The 12819-nt window shown below is 36.7% G+C and overlaps 1 protein-coding gene across 2 annotated transcripts in view; it reads left to right on the top strand.

Moving 5' to 3' along the window:
* LOC130250434 (poly(rC)-binding protein 3-like) overlaps positions 1-12819 on the top strand; it is a 485448-nt gene that overhangs the window by 183713 nt on the left and 288916 nt on the right. Inside the window, exon 3 of one of the 2 annotated variants that reach the window (XM_056486131.1) lies at positions 11122-11178. The exons of the other annotated variant lie outside the window; for it this stretch is intronic. The gene's annotated coding sequence lies outside the window, so the exon portion shown is untranslated. The remainder of the gene's footprint in view (positions 1-11121; positions 11179-12819) is intronic. 2 annotated transcript variants of the gene reach the window in all.

The following is a 12819-nucleotide window of genomic DNA, read 5'->3' as shown; positions in this document are numbered from 1 at the left end:
GCTGTGCTTGTTTTTAGGGGTCAATGCAAGCTGAAGTGGCTTTCCATGGAGACAGCAATGGTCCTGCACAGCCCTTGCTCATCCCAGCTGCCTGGTGGGACCCAGTCTTGTCCCTAAAGAGCTATTTCAGTACACAGGCATCTTGTTTCCTAGCTTTGCTGGTCCTTGATAACTTTTTTTTTTTTTTTTTTTTTTTTTTTGATTCATGGAATGAGTAAAACTCAGTCTCAGTATAGAGTTAGACATCTCAGTTTCTATGCAAAACCAGGCTGCATCCCTTAGTTATTAGCTCAGGAGATGCAGTACAGTTTAAAAAAAGAAGAAAAATGAAGCATCCTATTTCATGCAAGGGAGTCGTGCTAAGAAGTCCTGCTAAGAATTCATAAGACTTCAGGCAGGGAAACATTTGTATGAGGCGGCAGAGCTAAAAATTGAATCTGTACTATTAAAATGAGAAAAAGAAGGGGGAAAAAAGCATCAGATGAATGGTTTTAGTAGGCTGGTGAAAAATAAGTATGAGAATTTAACAACTTCTGGAAAGTAAGAGGCAGTTAAGGCAAATGCCTCTTTTTTCTATTTTATCTTATGCCTTTAGAGCTGGTTGACAGCCTAGAGAATTACTGCTAGGCCCAGAAGGGAAACTCTGCCTGTCTTAACTGTGACAAAATCTTTGAAAGAAGACACAGCCATAATGTCAGCATTTTCATAAAGGAGAGCAACACTCCAGAGTCCAGAAAATGCTTCAGAGCAGCTTCCCAGTGGGGCTTTGTGAGGAGTTCAAAGAGGCCATGTGAATTCACAGAAGGGAACTGGGTTGTCCTTTCTCCTTTCTGCAAGGCAGAGAGTTAGCTGTTCTCCCACTGAGCCAATAAATTGCTTTTAGAGGTGAATAAATAATGTGAGGGGAAAGAGAAGCAGTCAGTGGTGCATCTCAGTTCCTGCAAGAAAAAGCACTTCCTCCAAAAAGCTGAAGATGTGTTTGGGCACAGGCTCCAGGCTTATGGCCATTGGCATTTTGGGTTCCTGAAAAGCTGCCAGATGATGCAAGATCTAATTGCATAGGTGAAGCTGGAAATTAGTCTTAAAACCTCCTAAGAGCAGCCATTGCCCTTTGAAGTAATCCTCCTTGCTCATGGCACCATCAGAGGGCTCAGAAAGCCTGGCTAAAGAACAGCCCTTCTTAGAGCTTCAGAGGCAGGAGAGGGTATTTTCTTTTCTATTAGGCACCAGTAGTAAAATATGCCACTGTGGAAAATGGAGATCCTTGAATGCCAATGCTGACCAGCTTGGAGATGAATCCCATGTGGAAAGCCAGCTGATCCTGGTATCAGTGTAACTCCCAGGAATTCAGGCTTTGGAATCAGCCATGTATTTTACATGTGATATGGAAAAGCTGTTCACTTTCAAGTTCTACAATATTTGAACCTATTTCTGCCTCACTTGCACAGTCAAAATGTGTGACCAATGGATGAACTACTTATTATTGTATCTGTGATATCATGAATGACTGCCTGATATCCTATAGCCTTAAAAATTACGCTAATAAAAATTTTACTGGGTAATGAAACTATTTTTTCAAGGGAAGAAAGGATTGTGGGGGAAAAGCATGGAGAGAAGGGTATTTTCAGCAGGTGTAAAATTATTTTTAATTTAATTTAAATTCCTGATGTGGACTTGTAGTGTTTGATCAAGGGATGTATATTGGTTACTTGCAGTAATGTATTTACCTGTCAGCAAGGACATGAACCTCAGTGCAGAGCAAAATCTAATATTGTTGGAAAAACTTCTAACTTTAAATTTTCTTTATTAATTTCAATTTCTTTTAGGACATGCTTTAGCATATTCTGTAAAAAAATCGACAAGGTCCATTTCTTTTTTTTCTACCTATGCCATTATGCATTCTCAAATACATTATAGCATCTACAGCCTCTTCTCTAAATCAGATTTAGGCATACCCTGTTTGATGATCCTATAAAGACTCCTACTTTCCCTTTTGTTTCAATCAGAAATAGGGGAAGAAAACAGCACACATTTTCCCTTCCATTGGATTACCTGAAAGTTAGAGATGGAAAAAACATGTTTGAAATCTTTTTGTGTAAAACTGAATAAATTAAAACAACTTATTGTGCAAATTTTTGGTGCAAGACTGTTCAAGGACAGGGGAAGTAAGAAATTTAAAGTCACATGCACTAACTTTTTTTTTTTTCTTAAATGGAGATAGATTTTGTGATGAAGCTGTTGAAGTAATAATATTTTACCCTCTTGTAATACTTCAACTTTTTGCAGGAAGATAATGTATATAAAGTTTGGTAATAGTTGTGCACTTTTTCAAAGTTTGAGATGGAAGTTTGGATTGAGATGGAAGTTAAAGTAACAGCACTTTGGCAGCAATACAGTGGCTGGGTACATAACTGTGTGAAGTCTTTCAATTGTGCATTTTATCCCCCATATTCTAGGCAAAATTAAAAATTACAGAAGGCTTTTATTGCTCAGACTTATTTTAAGTTTTTGCAAATTTAGGGCTTAAAGTACATACAGTTTGGCATGCTAAACATACATTTTCCTGGACTTTTGCAGATAGGAAAGGAAGATTTTTTTTTTTTTTTTTTTTTTTTTTTTTTTTTTTTTCCTGAGATAACTGGAAAAGCCAACCAGAAAATTGCTGCATCTGGTAGCAGTGCCTGTGGAAGCAACAAGGTCACAAATGTATGGGTAGTGAGATGAGATCTGTTTGAAGTGTTTGCTATGTCTATCATCTACACAGTAGCAGGATTTCTATTTCTCAGCAAAAATTCTAATATCTAATGCATATTCTTTTCAGCTGCTTTCTTACCTACTGTCAATTTATATCTCTGAGTGATGGAAAATGGCCTTTACCAATGGTTAGGACAAGAAGACACATTCTTTTCTCTTAACTTTGACATAGTTGTCTGCTTTTGGTTTTGCCTTCTCTATTTTTTTTCACATTGAACTGTTACTTAAACACTCCTGCTAACAAATACTTTTTATTTCTTTTTGAGCCGTGACTACATCAATAAATGATGCCACCTCTCCAGAGAGGGGTTGTAAAAAAAAAATTAACATAAAAAAAAATAATTTTATGAAGCAATTCTTCTACAGCAGACAATTTCCTGTATTACATGGATATTCTGAAAACGTAAAACAACATCAATTCAGTAATTTCTGGAGTCCAAAGAATCCATGTCAAGCAGTCAAGAAAACAACCTTTAAAGAACATGGAAAAAAACCAAATCACTCTGACAGTTCTGAATTTGCAGAAGTGCAGGTCGATCTACTGAAAAAGCCTTTTAAAGATAAGGTTTATGATTGTGAAAGAAAACAAATCAAAAATTTAAGATATAACCTGCTTTGGTTTGGGGTTTTTTTTCTCATATCTATTTATTCCTCAGCTGGTAACAAATTTTTTACTTGTTTTGTTCTGCCTTTCCTCCCAGTTTTAATTTTGCCCCTGCCCTACCTTTCCATCTCCTACCAAGTGCTTCCTCTCCTTTATGCTGGGACCTAATTTTCTGCTTGAAAACAAGCCAGGTGAAAAGAGTTGAGATGCCTTTTATTTAAAATACTGAGACCAAAATGGGGGATCATCATTTCATGCACCAGGCACTTCTTGTTAGCACTTGGGGTCTCATGGAGCTGCCCCAAGGTAATGTCCTCAAGGTTCCACACTCAGAATGGCCATTTGTCCTTCCTGCAGATAATACAAGACTCACCTTCCTCCCCCTGAAGCAAAATCAAAAAAGGATGAGGATAATCCTTGAAACCTTGCTACTTGTTCAAAGAAACCAAAACATGCAGCCATTATTTTTGCAGAAGGAACCTTGTAAATGTAAAAGAGTAAATATCAGAGACTTGGAAGAAGGATGGAGAATGAAAGTGCTCTGAATTTTAGAAATATCCTATTTTATTTAGCAGCTTTAGCAATATAAGCAATGAAGTTATTATTTTAATATAACTACATAATTATAATTCCATGTTGATTTTTAATTTAGTCTACAGCTTCTAAACAGCATCTAAACTGAAGAGAAGTTCAGATTCCTTGCTTTTCTATAGTCATTGACTCTAGTTAAGGGACTGTTTAGGAACTGATGAGCAATATTGAAGGTAATGGACTTGAAAAAGGGACTGCAGTAGTTTTATTGGTAATGTGGAAAAAATTAATCCTAGTTTTAAACCAGCTTCCCCCAATTTAGTAAATTGTCCGAGCTGTTAGAATAACAATAGCAGTGGATTTCAGAAGACAGTGATTTGAATCATCAAGCACAGAGGCATCTTGCTGTACAGGTGCCTGCAAGTGCAGTAATTCTAAAGGTGTGAAAATGCTGATGAGGAAGGAGGACAGACAACAGTAGTTTAGAAGATGTGAAGCCCTACACCTGAAGTTCCCTTTTAAGGGCTCATCTATGAGCCACAGGATGGCTCAAATGTTAAAAAGATCAAAGTTTCAGATTGTCAAAATTCAGTGTATTGATTTGGAGTAAAACTAAGCTGAAAGCTTTAAAAGTCAGAACAGGCCAACTCAAAGTTGGCCCTTTACAGGCAGCCAAAAGAAATGAAGAGAGGGTGAGTGTAGCAGGTAGCTGTGTGGTGATGGGAGCCCTTCTGACAGGGGGTTGCAGTGTTGGAGCTTCCCTGATTAAAAGGCCAGGTGGTGTGGGTGTAAGAACTTATGGAGCAAAAAGAAAAGAAGACATTCCTGTATGGAGAGTGTGCTTGGAGAGAGGAAGGAGGCAGAGGGCTTTGAGCTGCATTTAAAAACAAGAATTTTACTACTTTGGAAGGTGTGTGTAACAAAGATTCTCAAAACTAAGAAATGGCATCATTATTCTGTCAAAATTGAGTTTTGTGCATTACTGGGGCTTACATTTCTGTGGCAGGAGTTACAATTAAGTGCTGAATACTCGTGTATTAATTGCTGATTGGAAGTTGGGTTAGTTTTCAAATGACAGAAGAAAGAGCAGAAATTTTGTTCTTCGAAGGTAGAGAAAGATGAGAGGTTTGTGTAGGTGTTTAACAGCATAATGGTGTGTTTGCTAATAAGATTTTTGCTAATTTTAGTGGCATTACAGCAAATGCTGCAGTATCCATACAGGAGTAAGAATAATACAAAGAACATTTCCTGCTGATTTAACTGCCTTGCAGATCTCATGAGTATTTTGGATAGGCACAATATCTGGAAGCATCTACCAACAAGAAACGCTCTAAGAAGCAAAATTCATGAACAGGATATAGAGTTTTGATCTAATTATTTTTTTCTTTTGGTTTCCCCCTTGCTTCCTTGTATAGACAGTACCTTTCTTTCCCCTTTCATTTTTGTGAGCTGACCACTTCTATTACTTTCTTATTTCTGCTGAGGCTGGTAAGCTGGTTTGATGCATTCAGCAGTCAAAAGTGCAGTTCTCTGTGCATTTGTGTTGGCTGACTAAGCAAAGTGAAAGAGGCTGACTGTGAAAGTGAAAAGGTGATTTACGCTGGTGTCATAGTGTTGTGCAGTAATAAAACTCAGGGGTTGTTGGACACACATTATATTGTACAATTATATAATTATAAACAATATAATTGGAGGCAGTTGAGCTTGAATGCAGCAGGCTGTTATTTAGCAATCATCGCTTTCAAGGCTCATTAAACGCAGATTTATATAGAAAACCAAAGCTTTGCTCTATAAAGCCTAACTATGTGGTGGCATTTATTCCCCAAAATGTAATGCATAGATCTAAAGCTGTCAACGTCTATAATGGATTTACTCAGTGATTGTGAATGAGGTTTTTCAGCAGATATGACAATCTCAGCCCTTTGCCTTTATTTGAGGCATTGTTTTTGAGAGTTTATTTGAAAGTCTGGCTTGAAAAGCTAAAGAGCCTACACACACACATAGCTGTGATCTTAGATTTTGAAATCTGACTGGCAGGGACACTACAGGTGGTAAAGTGTTTAGAAAGGCAACAAAGATCTCTTAAAGTCATCCTTATTTTAGCCCTTTAATATTTTTTAGTTCTGAAATGATTAACGAGTTTATGGGGAAGAAAATTAAGGAACAAAAATATTTTGTTGCTCCTATCCCAAGGAATTTAGTTTTATTATCTGTTATAAGTTTTTATTTTTTAAAAAAAAGCATAAGAATTTTATAAATGAAGAAGAACAGCCACAGAATTAAGAACATCCTACCATGGGGAGATCCAGTACATATATGTTGTTCCTGTCTGACTCAACCTTTTAATAGTTGGAAGAAGTTTGGAACATAAACTTGTATTTAAATATTTATATATATAAACTGAAATGTAGGTGTTTAAATATTTTTCTCAAGTTTTTTTAGTATCTAGAACTCAATCTGATTTTTAAACAGAGTTGTTAAAGAAGTTGTTCTTGAAAGGAGAGCCTGCAGACTCCTCTCCGAGAGTGCCTGTGCTAGCACAGCTTGGCACCACCAAGTATCTGGCCCACATATGCTCAAGACACTTTTGCATTTGTTATCATTTCACACATGAATTTTTAAATTATTCATTCTGATGCTGCCCCGACATGCAGTGTGTTCCATTTCCATTCCTTCATTAAGTGATCCGTGGGAGCCAGACAGATGCAAGGCTCCTGTGAGTTTTGTCATGCCTCTGATTGCTCAAATGCTCTGCCATGACACAGGTGCTGCATCACTGTTTCCAGAATGCAGCACCTGACCTCAGCAGCTTCTGGCTGCCAGCTATTAGTAGGTTACTGTATTTTGCATCATTAGATTTCACTTTGCTTGGTCAGAAAAGTGTCTGCACAGTAATTGTAATTTACTTCAATTCACTTGTGATACTGGGAAATGTTAATTAGTCAAGTATCAGTTATTGTGGACAGATATTTTAAATGCATATAAAGCATCATGATGTGGATTTCTTTAGGAACTGTATCTTAATTTTAGCCTTTGGGAACTGTAATGTAGAGCTGTGTTTCAGAGCTGTTTTCCTTCCCCCACTTCTATTTGCTCATTTATATAAATGTGTTAACTTGCAATGTTTCTCAGGGTCATATTAGTGAATTAACAAGGTCCAACTTCTTGTAGCAGCATTTTTAAAGTTTAGAGATAAAGGATTCCAAAATACTAACCATGAAATTCAGTGTTCCTAAGTAAGACCAATTTTGTTTGCTTTTCTATTAAAAAAAAAAAGTGTCTTTTTATCAGTCTTCACTGGCTCCACTGTAAAATGGTCTCACAATGTGGTGAGACAATAGTTTGATAAAAAGGTTTTTGCTTTTTCTCCCCTCTCCTTTATGCAAATCTGTTCAATCTATCTAGGTAATCTCTTAGGTTTGGGAAGTTGACTTGGTTTGTGGGTTGCATCTTGGCTTTGGTTTTCCATGGTTTTCTCAGAAGTCCATAGATAATGAACTGTAGCTGGAAACAGTCTTGGAAAAGCTTGACCTGCTCATGTTAATTCTGTATCTTCTGAGTGCACAAGCACTGCACAACTCAGATCCCCAAATTTTCGTTTTCTCAGTTACATTAAACTCTTTTGAAAAGAAAATACTGAGTTATGTTAATCAACACTGCCTTTTTTGTTTCTAGCTAAAACCCTCTCAGATAAATTGCCAGTGGTCTCCTGGTGCTCTGTATGAAAGAAGCAATCCTTATCTAGTGCTTTACAGAATTTCATGGCTAGAAAACAGTGCAATGTGAAAATTTATCTTGGTTAATTACTGTAGTATAGTGTGGAGGCTTCTATGATTTACAAAATATTGAATTTAGACCCCAAATCAAGACCTCATCTTTCCACACGTGTTTTGGCTTTGAGGTACTCTTTCCTGATGTACCACAGCTATGAAACAGGAATTGCTGTATTACAGGGCTTTATCACTATGGATGGCAGAAAAGAGAAGCAGCATCATGGGATTTCTCTTAAAATTCATCTTAGCAACATCTCCCCAAGGTGCCTGGTTCCTTGGGAGGCACAGACACAGCAGTCTCCCCCTCAGGGATCCCACACTGTTTTTGTCTTGCAAGACTTTTGCTGTCTGTGTGTCCTTCCCCTGCAGGTGAGCAGATTATTCTTCAGGACACGTAGTTTTTGCTCTGCTTGTCCCATCATGGCTGGCTCATTGGGCAGCTCTGTGCAGGGAAAGGGCAGTAGCTAAACAAGCCTCTGTCTTGAGAGGCACTCTGATACCTGAGCTGCTGTTGTTTCCCACACTTGAAACAATAAGTTAATATCGTGCCTCATTCATTAGGGAGCAATAACTTAGAGCTGAGGGTCTTTAAATTGTTGCTTGAGGAAGATTAAACAGTACATACAAGAGTATAACATATATACGGTAAATGTAAAACAACCTTAAGAGGAAAACAGAATTACACTCCATGCCAAATAGTTTGCTCACTGAGAAAATTACACTTTTTTGAAGCTTTAACTCTTTTAAGAAATTGGATATTGGTTTGTGTGACTTGCACATTTTTCCAATTGTATTTGCATCAGCTTTCATATAGTACATTTCCTACTCTGGTGGGTTAGTCCAAAGATAAAATATTCCCTACTGTAAACAGCTATATTGCAGACAAACAGCACAGAACACAACTAATAGGATTCACTCACAGATCTTTTCCATCATTAGTATTACATAACTCTGTGCTGTGCACTGAAATGGTTTTTTGAAAGGAGGCAAAGAGAAGGTTGAGTCATGAACTCCATCTTGATGTGAAAAGCAAATGCTTTCAGTTCTGTATATAAGGACATACATTTGAAATTGAAAGAAGAAAAATGTTGTGTATTAAACCTGGTGAATTTTCAAGGTAATTTTTTAAATCAAGATAAACATATGTATTGATGATTGAATATATTGCTAATATATTTCCATTACACTGATTTTGATTCATAAACCTTCCTCTAAATAAAAATGCAAATAAAGAGAAAGACACTATAGATTTAAAACATAAGTAGTATTCTTAAAGAAATTATGGATCTGAAAGCATAAAAAAAATTTCTCTTTTCCTTCAAACTTTAGCAAATACTTTAGATTGGATAGATATGTCAGTGCTTATCCTGCCACACATCTTCAAAATGTTTTCAGATCCTCATAGAGGCTGTGCAAGCCCTTCTCAGTCGTGGCTCTTCCTATGGCAGAGCCTGCTCAAATGCCTGGACCACCCACTAAAGCCCCCAGGAGTCATGCACCTTCAGGGGAGTGTAGAGAGACCCTTCTGAGATCAGCAGGGGACTAAAGGAGCTGGTTGCATTTCCTATTCCTAATGGTTTCAAAGACAGAGCTTTGACTGCTTCTGAGGATCTAATGCAAATATTACTTCAAAGGCACAGGAAATGTAAAACAAAGTGAAGTGTGATTCACAGGGGTGAGGTGGAGAACCAGCTTTGAGTTGTTCATTTGAGATCAGTGGATACATTTAGCCTGAACTGCAGAGTGTTGTCCAGCTGGCTTAAAACTCTTCTAATTATTGAAATGTTCCCTAGGAAACCTGTTCTAATAGCAAACAAGTGCTGCAAATCAGCACAAAGGAGTGTGTGACTTCTCTGGCATGAAGGTGTGTGTGACAAAGCAATTCACTTGCAGGCAATAGCAGCAAGTTGATGGTCTGCATCTCTTTCCTCTTCACACCATGCAAGTATGTTGTGACTGAATTATTCCTGAAATATCCTGATGGATTATGAAGACAGACTTTGGTCTATAATGCAAACCAGACTGCTGGTTTGAACCTTTTAGCCCATAACAGCATTAGATTTTGCTTTCTTATTTGCACTTAGCAAATGTGCAAACATGGCTCACCCACAAACAAATAAACTGTGGAAATAATCTCCTGTCTCAACTCCCCCAAACAACTACATTTTAAAATGTTTTTTTCTCCCTCTTATATCCTAAAATATTGATGGATATCGTTCTAGCCCAAGGCAAGAAAAGGGGGCCTGGGGGATATCTTTTGCCATTCAGGTGCTGCTATAACTCCCTATCAGGTTAATGGAAGTTCTGCCACTCAGTTGAGTGGAAATAGGATTGAGCCTTTGTTTACTAATCCCATTCTGATACAGTCAAGTTTCCTGCATCCTTATGACCAACAGAAAAACAGGAAGGCCAACGTTAATAGATATTTCATAAAAAACCCAGTATCAGGTGTTATAGGTTAAAGGATCCTGACTCGTGTATCTTTTTGTAGCTTACTCTGAAACAAGATTTCTTGTGCTGCTTAAGTGGAGTCAGTGAAACAATATAAATCAGCAATGGTGGGTTCATGTTACCTGCTTTGCTTGAGAGGCAGTTAATATAGCACAGGTCTGTGCACCAAAAAATGGAGATTGTGTGTTGTATCATCTCAGGATCATATTCATGTTATATTACTATCATGCTCATAAAGAGTTGAAATTGTTTTCTTTTCAAGAATATTAACATTATAAATGTGTCCTACATACATTTATGAGTGTTAGACACCTCTAGTTTCTGCTTGCCTTCTAGTGAATCCAGGCTGATAGGCAGTCTTGTTTGTCTTGCTTTATAGCTCAAGAAATTTCAGCAAAATTGTTAAAGATCTCAGGTTCAGTGAATATACGAGGACTAAGTACTTGACAATTATGATTTATAGAGAGCTGATTTTATAAAAATGCAAGTTATATAAACTGTTGGCACAAAAGAGCCCCCTCATCTCCCTGAAAGTCCCAATTGTCTCTTGCCATTTCTCTTTTCCATTCCCTTCTTTTGACTTTGAGGGATAAAATATATAGAATGGAGCAAAGATGAAATGTGGAAGTATAGGAAGAAAAACATATCTTTTTTTCTGGTCTTTGCAGTTTTATTCAAAGGACATCATAAGAATTTGTGCATACCCATTTTTAACAATCAGTAACCTCTTTTGTACATCTTTCTGAGATACTTCTTAGAGCCAAATGCTGGACCCCGTTGAGCACTGTATAAATATTAAAATGAGATAACTTTGGTTTCTCAATCAGAGATCTATCTGTTCATATTTGAATTGTAACAGAAAGTGAAAAGAAATTTTTGGGATCTTAAGCTGTCCATGGTGCTAAACTGCTTTTCAGCCATCCCCACAGAAATCCATGTTTTGTTAGTCTGTTCTAAAGAGAGTAAGACTTTATCATGTGTGAAAATGCGTTGCTTCATATTCAACAGGTCAAGTTTTCTTCAGATTGAGGTGGAACTGTGGCTCATGGACATCTGATGTGCTGGGTAAGTTAAATTTGATGTATCTTATTACATTATTACCAGATGACAAATACTGATCTTGATTATGCAAGAGTAAGTGCAATTTATTTTCTTTCTTATTTTTCATTTTCACCAGTAGCAGTGAAATAAAAATTTGCCTCTTTCCATTTCTCCCAAATGACACTTCAAAAGCAAGGTTTAAATTATTATAAATGACCATTTTATTTAGAAACAATATACATCAGGAGCTATTTAACAACAACAAAAAAAAAGAAGCTTGAATAAAATTTATTTCTAGAAATAAGATGCTAAGGTATTCTATTGTGAAAAAGGATATTTGGGCTTATGAGAAGATGGTTCAGAAAATCTGGTGTAATTGATGTATAGCCCATGTGCTCATACATTAATAGATAATTGTTTGGGAGTAGTAATGGTCAACAGCACTAAATTAATTAATGGCACTACTTTCTCTTTGGCTATTTAATCAATGTTCAGTGTTTAAAAAAGGAGTCCAAGCATCTCACTAGTAGGTAAAAGTGAGACTAAAGTAAGGGCAGAGTTTTGTATTGTGCTGTTTGCTGAATTTTATTATTCATGGTAATTTTTCTATACATCTACATGCATCTACAGATCTTTTTGGTCTTATGAAACAGCAGTGTGACCAGGCAGAAGTTTTGTTTATCCTGAAGTACGTGAGGCTGCGCCAGTGCTAAAGAAATAGTGAAGAAATTGTGAAAGGATTTGAGTTAAGGTTGTGTAAGGCTCTATAAACTCTTTGTCACAGGAACATCCACAATGGAAGCGATTTCTGGAAAGGTTTTGGCAATCAGAATGGTGTCCTGCTCCATTTGTGTCAATCAAATAGGTGCATTGTAGAAAAGTGTATTTAATTGTAGAGAGTTGAGCTGAAAAGGTTGGAACTGCAACTTAAAGTTGCAATAGAAATTTCTAGGTAAAAAAAAAAAAAAAAAGGAAATTATAAATAGCTATTAGTTTGCCATCTCTGAAAACCGGTTTAGGAGACTGCTTAATGATGTCATTTTTCAAGTTGCAAGGTAACTTCTTCTGAAGTAATCTAGACAAGATATATATATTTTCCGAGTAGAATTTTGAGTCCTATTTACAATGCATGTTGTTGTTTACATTAACTTTTTGTGGCTAGGATTTAAAAATGAAGGTAGAAAAAAAATGTCTGTGCGTTCTCTACTAGTCTGAACATAATGATACATTTCTGAAACTTTCATTTTCATACTTCATAGTTCTCTTTTAATGAAGTTGTGTTGAAGAGAGTTTCACTCCTTTCAGCCTGTTTGACTTTGATCATTCAAAGTATCAAATATGTTTGGGGGTTTTAACTTGCATTTTTCATTCATATTGATACAGAGCATCAAAGCCAAACTGGTAGTAGCATCAGACTAAGACTGGGATGAAGTAAATTAAATGCTAGGGAAGGTAAAATATACGATAATATTTTAGCACCAGAACAATTTGCCACCCAGACCTATATATCATGCATGGACTGAGCAGCTTCTAAAATGTCTGTACATTGTGATTTACAGCTCAGAAATTTGTCCTTTCCTAGATAAAAAGAAGTTTTGTTTGTATGCATGTAACACCTTGCAATTTATTATACACACAGGCACTTAATAGGGTCTGAGCATGAAT

Source organism: Oenanthe melanoleuca, chromosome 2 (assembly GCF_029582105.1).
Source record: "Oenanthe melanoleuca isolate GR-GAL-2019-014 chromosome 2, OMel1.0, whole genome shotgun sequence".
NCBI lineage: Eukaryota > Metazoa > Chordata > Aves > Passeriformes > Muscicapidae > Oenanthe > Oenanthe melanoleuca.
This window is presented reverse-complemented; position numbering and strand designations above follow the sequence as displayed.